Here is an 8,901-nt window from a genome sequence, read left to right as displayed (position 1 = left end):
TTATTCAATCATACATTGTCCGCCTAAAACAAACTACTCATCGTTGTACAGACAATAGATTTGTTTCAAATGGTTATTGAAGCTTTTATAAAGCGAATTATTCAAAATTAAACAAAATAAAAAACCAATATGGACTATTATTATCAAAAAAGTGTGAAATTTTAAGTTTTCACAGTATTTCCTAAAGTTTTAGATATGGGTGGTGTACAAAATGGCGGACTACATCCCCACCGGAATGTCCGTTGACGTCAAACACAATTATTCGATGTAATTTTTAGGTTATGTATTCTTAATGAAAGATAAATTATTTATCTAAAGATTTTGATAACGATAATAATAAATATTGATTTTAATTGATACAAAAGTAAACGATTTGTTATTCAATCATACATTGTCCGCCTAAAACAAACTACTCATCGTTGTACAGACAATAGATTTGTTTCAAATGGTTATTGAAGCTTTTATAAAGCGAATTATTCAAAATTAAACAAAATAAAAAACCAATATGGACTATTATTATCAAAAAAGTGTGAAATTTTAAGTTTTCACAGTATTTCCTAAAGTTTTAGATATGGGTGGTGTACAAAATGGCGGACTACATCCCCACCGGAATGTCCGTTGACGTCAAACACAATTATTCGATGTAATTTTTAGGTTATGTATTCTTAATGAAAGATAAATTATTTATCTAAAGATTTTGATAACGATAATAATAAATATTGATTTTAATTGATACAAAAGTAAACGATTTGTTATTCAATCATACATTGCCCGCCTAAAACAAACTACTCATCGTTGTACAGACAATAGATTTGTTTCAAATGGTTATTGAAGCTTTTATAAAGCGAATTATTCAAAATTAAACAAAATAAAAAACCAATATGGACTATTATTATCAAAAAAGTGTGAAATTTTAAGTTTTCACAGTATTTTAGATAAAAATTAAATCGGAATATTTGAAGGACTATCCTATTCGACATCTTCAACGTATTAGGTAACTTCCTGGCAATAATACGAATGGTACAGTTGTTCAAGTAAAGATATTTTTACATCAGACCATTTGTTTGAACAGTGTTGAACAGTTTTTGATCTCTAAGACTGTTGAATATATGAAATACTTTGTGTTAATCGTGGAAGTGAAAATTTAGCACTTCTAGTCTATTTTAAAAAACTATAAATTACTAAAAACTTCACGAAGGAACCCCATGAAAGTTTAGTGCACTGGGAATCACCAGAGCCATGAGATGTATCGTACCAGTAGTACTAGAAGTCGATAGACTGAAAACTGAATGTAATATCCTCCGAGTAGACATTTATGCTATGGAGAAAACTGTTAATTGAACCGGTGGATTAAGCAGAACCAGAACTATTTACACAGATAGACGGGTAGCATTAAATAGAGTAGCATCAAAATCAAAAGCTGTCGCGAAGCATTCTCCCGGATTTATAACACTGCCGTAAGCCTCTGCTGAGTCTCTGGATACTATGAAGTGGAAGGGAGCTTGCAAAAGGTGTTGGAGGGCTACTCAGTACTCAGTACATTATCTCGAAGAAAATGCATACAGATGAGGTATAAAATGGAAAAATATGGGAGGGTAGTTAACTAAGTTTACAAATTGTGGAAAATAAAGGATAATTCAATCGGCTTCAGGCGTCCTATCAATCTAGTCCGAGGTTACGAGTACTAACCTAACCTTCAAATTGGTACCGGTGGAGTCAAAGCAAAAATTAGTTCCTTAAATTTCTTTTTTAGAAATTCAAAAGGTGTCTTTTTGGTGAATGTTTCGAATTAGAGTTTTTGAGAAACAAGACGATTTGAGAATTCAGTATTACTAAACAAGTACGAGAAAAGATAGAGATAGTTTAGGAAGCCTGATATTTCTGGTATTTCGTTGCTAGTAGCCGAATATTTTTAGTTAAAACTACTATGGATCAAGTATCCAGCTTGTAGGTTGTTTCGACGGCTTGAAATAGATATTACGAGAAAAATTTCGATGTCAAAATATTTTATTACTCAACATATTCTTCTCTTAATTGGATACATTTATTACAGCGAACCTGCAACGTCTCTAAACCTTTCAAAAAAATGTTTCTTCCTGTTCTGCAAACCATACTTCCACAGCTTGCATTACCTCCTCGTTGGAAGAAAATTTACGACCTTATAAACTTTTTTTTTAGTTGAGGAAAGAGATGATAGTCGGACGGAGCCAAATCTGGTGAATAAGGGGGGTAATTCAAATCGTAAATCACGAATTGTCCTGCAAAAACAAAACTCCTTTGGATACCTTTCCGCGTCTTTTCTCTTTAATTTTTTCCGTAGTAATGTCGAATAGTAATCTCCAGTTTTTGTTCTACCTTTTTCCAAAAAATAAATCATGTTTACTCAATGGCAATCCCAAGAAACTGAAGCAAGAACTTTTCCAGCAGATTTTTGGACACGAAACTTTTTAGGTCTTGGAGAACCAGAGCGTCGCCATTCCGTCGATTGTTGCTTTGTTTCTGGATCGTAGAAATGTACCCAAGTCTCATATATAGTAACAATTCGGTTTAAGAAGTCTACTTCGTTTTCAAATCGAGCACAGATCCACCGCGATGCTTCTGCCCTTGCACGGTTTTGATCAACATTCAAACATTTGGGGATCCATTTTGCAGCAATTTTTCTCGCAAATTGACGTGAACTGTATAATGAACGAATTGCATCGATATTTTCGGAAACTGACACAAAAACTGTCCTTCCCGATCGGTCATCAACTTCAATGGAAAATTTACCTCTTTTGAAACTTGCAATCCAATTTTTCACGGTCGCATCCGAAGGACATTGATCACCAAAGGTATTAAGCATATTTTCGTAAATCTGCTTACCTCTTAACCCTTTTAAATACAGGTAGGTACTCGGTAATGGCTCGATACTCCAATTTTTCGATTTTCACAATTTCGGTAGACATCTTTTTTCTTTTAATTTATTGCGTAACTCTGGTTCAATTTTTTGATGCCAAACTTTACACTTACACTTTTAATAATTTATTGTTTGTTGCTATGGTAACTGGTCTAGGCTAACTAGATATCAATACATCCTCGGATGTCTATGTTTGACATAAATGGTGATGTTGGGGCTGAATTGCCGCTTGTGTTAGCACTACTTGAAGATTGACTGCTCGGAAGGATAAAAGACACTCTAGCTAAAGAAAAGCTCCAAAGTTAGGACGAATGATTAGACATAGGTTAGATATGAAATTTGGTTGTTGAATTTTAATTATTTTTCATTATAAAATAATAAATGAAAGTTGAAGACTTAGCCAACGTCATAATTTATATTTAGTAAAATAATTATGCTTAGCGTAATTGTCCTATTGAGAACAATCCTTGTACTAAATTATGACGTCTGAAAACAACGAAACAAAGGATACTGATAATATGTCCTTGAACTAATTCGTGCATAATTAATTATGAGATGAAATTCAGGATGAAAGAACCTCGATTGCTTTTCAATAATAATGGAAACTATTACGAGCACGTTTCATAGAAGGAGGGAAGTTATGAAAAATATTCTACTCCAAGCAAGGGGGGATTTATAGGAACAAAAGTCATTCAAAGTATCGACCATATCAGTTTTGATATAAGTTTTGTTGTTTTAAAGATATTTCAAGGTTTTTGTAAGTCTAAATAACTGCTTTTTGGGGTGAAATGCGATTAATTAAATGTTAATATTGGTTATCTAGATTCAGATTGATCACCAAAATCAATAACGTTATAAAATAACGACATTTTGGTTTTTTTCAGAACCTCATCAGTCACATATTCCAACAAAAGATTTTATATCTTTAAGAATACAATGAATGTTATGTTTTCCGATACTTGACAGCTGTCATGAGCTGTCATTAGCTGTCATTCGATGTATTCGCCTGTTTTCCCGTTTACTGTTGATTCTTTGTATAAAACGTAAAGATTGCAAAGTGTAGTGATTTAACAGGTCCATAATGCTTTTAGATCCTATTGTTGTAGCAAGAATTGTTGCGCTGTTACAAGATGATCGGGGGCAACGTCAAACTGCAAGAATTGTTGGTGCTAGTCTTTGTGGTGTGCAAAGGGTGTACCAGCGCTTTCTGGAGACTGGTCTGATCGCTAGAAGACCAGAGTCTGGGCGAAAAAGAGTTACCACTCAACTGGATGACCGTTTTTTGGTGTCTACAAGTTTGGGGAATAGGACATCCACCGCGGTTTCACTGCGAATCGGTTGGAAGAAGTGAGAAATGTCAACGTTAGTGAATGGACCGTTAGAATGGCTACAGGTCCTCGTTGCAACGCCAGCATCGGACTGCAAGATTGATATTTGTCATTTGCCAGAGATGACTTTCGTAGGAATTATGATGATTGGATCTGGGTATTGTTCTAAGATGAGTCGCACTGGGTCGGATGGACGTCGACGAGTGTGGAGAAGACCTTTGGAAAGATATGCTGAAGCTCGAATTGACGAGCGTCTTCCATTTGGCGGTGGGTCAGTTATGGTTTGGGCGGGAATCACTGCACAAGCTCGTACAGAGCTGGTCTTCATAGAAAATGGCTCCCTAACCTCCCACAGGTACAATACGGAGGTGCTAGAAGACCACGTTATGCCTTTCATGGTGACTATGGGGGAACGTGGCATTTTTATGCAAGATAATGCGAGACCACAAACAGCCAGGGAGTATCTGGATGAGGTAGAAATCAGGCGGTTTGACTGGCCAGCTCGCAGTCCAGACATGAATCGCGTAGAACATGTCCGGGACGAGTTGGGACGACGGACACACACCAGCACCAAGAATTGCCCAGGAGCCGAGAAGATTGCTGTTGGAGGAATGGGATAACATCGACCAGAATGTGATCCGCAACTTAATTCAAAGTATCAAACATAACAAAATGTTGAATTTCGCCTAAAATGCATCTTTAGTTAGTAGGTGGCCTCAATTTTTTGCTCTTCAGTGTGTTAAAGATGCGGTACATCAGATATTAAATGGAAATTTGGACATGAGAAAACTATGAGCAAGATGGGTTCCCCGTTTGTTTGCTGGATCAAAAACAGCACCATGAAAATGCTTCCATCGAGTGTTTGGCAATGTTTTACATAGATAAAGCGGATTTTTGCGCCGTTTCATAATCATGAATTGAACGTGGGTCCATCACTTCACACTCGACTCAAAAGAACAACCTGAAAAGGGAGAACCTGCTCCAAAGAAAGCAAAGTCGTTCCATCTGCAAGGGAAGGTCATGGCGTCGGTTTTTCTTAGGATAATTTCCATTGACTACCTTGAAAAAGGAAAAACTGTCAACGGAGAGTATTATTGAGCGAAAAACGGCTGCATTTGGCGAGGAAGTAAGTTTTTTTCATTAAGACAATTCACCAGCTCACACTTCTCCTATTTTAATGGCCAAAATTGTTGAATTGAAGTTTGAATTGCTACATAATTCACCCTATTCGCCAGATTTAGCCCCCTCGGAATATTTTCCAACAATGAAGAGGTGTTATCGACAGTTAATGGCTATTTTGAGGAACTTGACGGACTTATTGCACAAGTTTATGGATCTAAAAGGAGAATACGCTGAAAAATAAATATATTCTTTCCCAAATTTTTGTGTTTTCTTTGTTGTGCCTGGAATTATCCTCGTATGTCTTCTGATGTTGAAGCAAACAACAGATATGCCCCCTTATAAGTGAAACAACTCTTGTAAGATATAAAAAATTATCAATAACAATTTTTTTTGATGAGATTTAGCACCGTTTGACAGATGTGTCTTCTAAATGTTGTTTAGAATCAACGTATACCTAATTTCGTGATTGTAAACTATCATTTTCAATTTTTATTATAGAAAAAAGTCACTGGCTTGACACTCATTAGTAATAATAAAATAAAAGTAAGTTAAAAGCCTCAAAATGAATGTCTGTTATTGTGAGTACTGCCAATTTACTAGGCCGACATGTCAGACTCAACCCCGTTGCTACTATCTGCACCCTCCGCGGCTCTAAGAGACACGGAAACCTAACCTAACTTAAACTAACCTAACCTAACCTAACTTAAATTAACTTAACCTAACCTAACCTAACCTAATCATCCGTAACAATTGCCACGGACTTACTAAGGTTATTCTTACAATCAAATTACTTATTAATAATTTTTTCTGTATAATTCGTTCTAAATAGATGAAAAAAAAAATATATTGGGATTAGAAATGACGTATCCGTCAGATTTCCTTCTGTAGCTGGTATTTATCCGTGGATGATATTTGTCCGTGCTTGGTTTAAAGCTTATTATTTAATTAGAGACACAGATAGAGCTTCTATCGGGACATTTCTTCAAAAATGTCCGTGTCTCTATGGTTGAAATTAGAGTGACGGATTTTTCCGTGGAAGGTACCAATAGACACTTCGTATTTACCTATTAGAAACCATATAAAAGCGGATGATTCATCTTGTATAATATAGTTTTGGATTAATTACTGTTATACTGAAAATTTGCCCTCGGTATGTTGCAGAATGGTCCTAGATAAAACGTTGTAACCTAGATTTTCGCTCGCAATTTGCGTAAGCATTACGTTGATGACCCATTTATAGGACACTGCACCCAAATCTGTCATCTCTGTATTGAAAGAGCTGAATCGATTTCATATAACTATAATTCTTTTTTGTGAATTAGTTGACGAAATTATGTCAAAACAAAAAATAAAACTAAACGGTAAACTTCGTAAAGGGCAGGAAAAAGCGTTTTTGACATCGGAAATCAGTAGTGATAAAATATAAAAACAAAATGGCAGATATTGAAATCAGTTTCAATCAATTGGAGTGAAATAATCAGCAACATATAGAAATTGATAGTTAGAGGTCGAAATTAAACATCTAGAGTTCAAAAATTTCATCATATATGGGGCGTTCCCCCCTGATTTGTTCAATTAGTTTTTGGACATTTTGTTTAGGTAGAAATAATTCCAAATGATTGCTGTAATCGATGTTGATATAGAGTGTGAGGAAAAATTTTGAAAATGTCATCGTTTGACCACTAGAAACCGTATGAATACTTTTTTTTATACAATACCTGGCCCCATACACAATTCCCAGCGATTTTCAATAAGTTCGATACCATTTTTGTAATAAGAATCGTCAAGCTCTTCATGGTTGGAAAATCTTTGACCCTCGAGACATTTTTTTTAAATCTGGGAAGAGAAAATATTCCGTGGTGGCTAAATTTGGCGAATAGGGTGGATGAGATACCAATTCAAACTTTAATTCAATAATTTTGGCCATTGTAGTAAGGGATGTGTGAGTTGGAGCAAAGTCTTGATGAGAAAAACTTTCTTTTTAGCCAAACGTTGCAATAAGTTCGTTTAATACATTTTACAAGAGAGTCAATGAAAATTTTGCCACGCGCATCCCAAAAAACCGACACCATTACCTTTCTTGCAGATAGAACGGCCTTTGCTTTCTTTGGAGCCGGTTTTCCAATTGTTTTGACTTTTCTTTTGAGTCAGGCGTGAAGTGATGAACCCACGTTTCATCCGTGGCTATGAAACGGCGCAAAAATTCCGCTATATTTTTGTAAAACGTTACCAAACACTCACTCATCTTCTCACGTCCAAATTATCAGTTAATACAAGATGTACGGCCCTTTTTGAAATGCCTACTAAGTCTACTAGTTCGCGCACTTTCAGTCGACGATCTTCCAGTAGCGCTTTGGGGATTTTTTTCAACATTTCTGGATTTGTCACCTCATTTTGTCGACCGCTGCGATGCTGGTCTCGTTTAAACTCTGCTATCCAATACTTTACAATTTTTTTCATGTTTACAAATCCAATGACAATAATAACTATTCATATTTCTTTACCATATATAAACTCAGTTACTCCTAAACACAAAAATACCGTTCGTGCACAATCTGCCTTCACTAAAATTATAAAAGATAAAACACCAAACAATACTTTGAGTAACAAATTTGATGAAATTATTTCATTGAATTTTGTTAAAAAATGTCTAAAGGTTACTAACCAATCAAATAACCTCTTACAAAAGTTACAGCATACCCTGACGGATGTTCCCTTGCTGAACACGTTTTCTATCAAAGTCATTATATGGATTACAATTCTGATACTATATCTTAACGTGATTCAATCCTTTCGAGGATGCATTTAATATGGACTGTCTATTAATTTATTGTAGCAGCACTGACTATTGTACAAAACAAATCCCAAAAATTAGTTTTGTACTGAAAATCCATAAACAACATAATATATTGATAGCCTTTAGATAAAATCTTACAATCTCAAAATCTATTTTACCTAATTATTAAGATAGAATACGAATCAAAAATTTGATAACATAGTTTATTAAATTCTAAGTCTAAAGATTACTCACCAATCGGATAAATTTTCACAAAAGTGATAGCAAATTATACCCTGACAGATGCTCACTTATCGAACACGTTTTTTATGATTATAATTTTGCCAAAGTTCTGACAACACAAACAACATATATTGCTCAAAATGACAAGTGTATTAATAAAAAAATAACCTCGATGTAATCTGTGTATATCTTCGAAATTTTGATAAAAGAAATTCCATTAAAATTCAACGACATTCGTAACGACATAACCTATGAAAATTCAACGTCATTTGTAATGAACCAAACTGACAATTGAATGAATTGCAATTTCCAAAAAAATAACAAATAAATAGCAACCAAAATCAATAAATTTCTTATTTATGTCTTATTATCATTTTGAAGGTTGATTTTTTAACGTAATAAATTCAAAATTTTCTAAAAAATATACTTCGGCGCAATTCTCATTCATTTAATGTAAATAATTCTCAATATTCCCTTATATCTGGATCTGGATCTACTTAGGTTAGACGCTTCGGGAGGCGTTAATAACGAAGCAG

Source organism: Diorhabda carinulata, chromosome 9, assembly GCF_026250575.1.
Source record: "Diorhabda carinulata isolate Delta chromosome 9, icDioCari1.1, whole genome shotgun sequence".
Classification (NCBI taxonomy): domain Eukaryota; kingdom Metazoa; phylum Arthropoda; class Insecta; order Coleoptera; family Chrysomelidae; genus Diorhabda; species Diorhabda carinulata.
The sequence above is the reverse complement of the archived record's forward strand: the minus strand, read 5'-3'. Positions refer to the sequence as shown.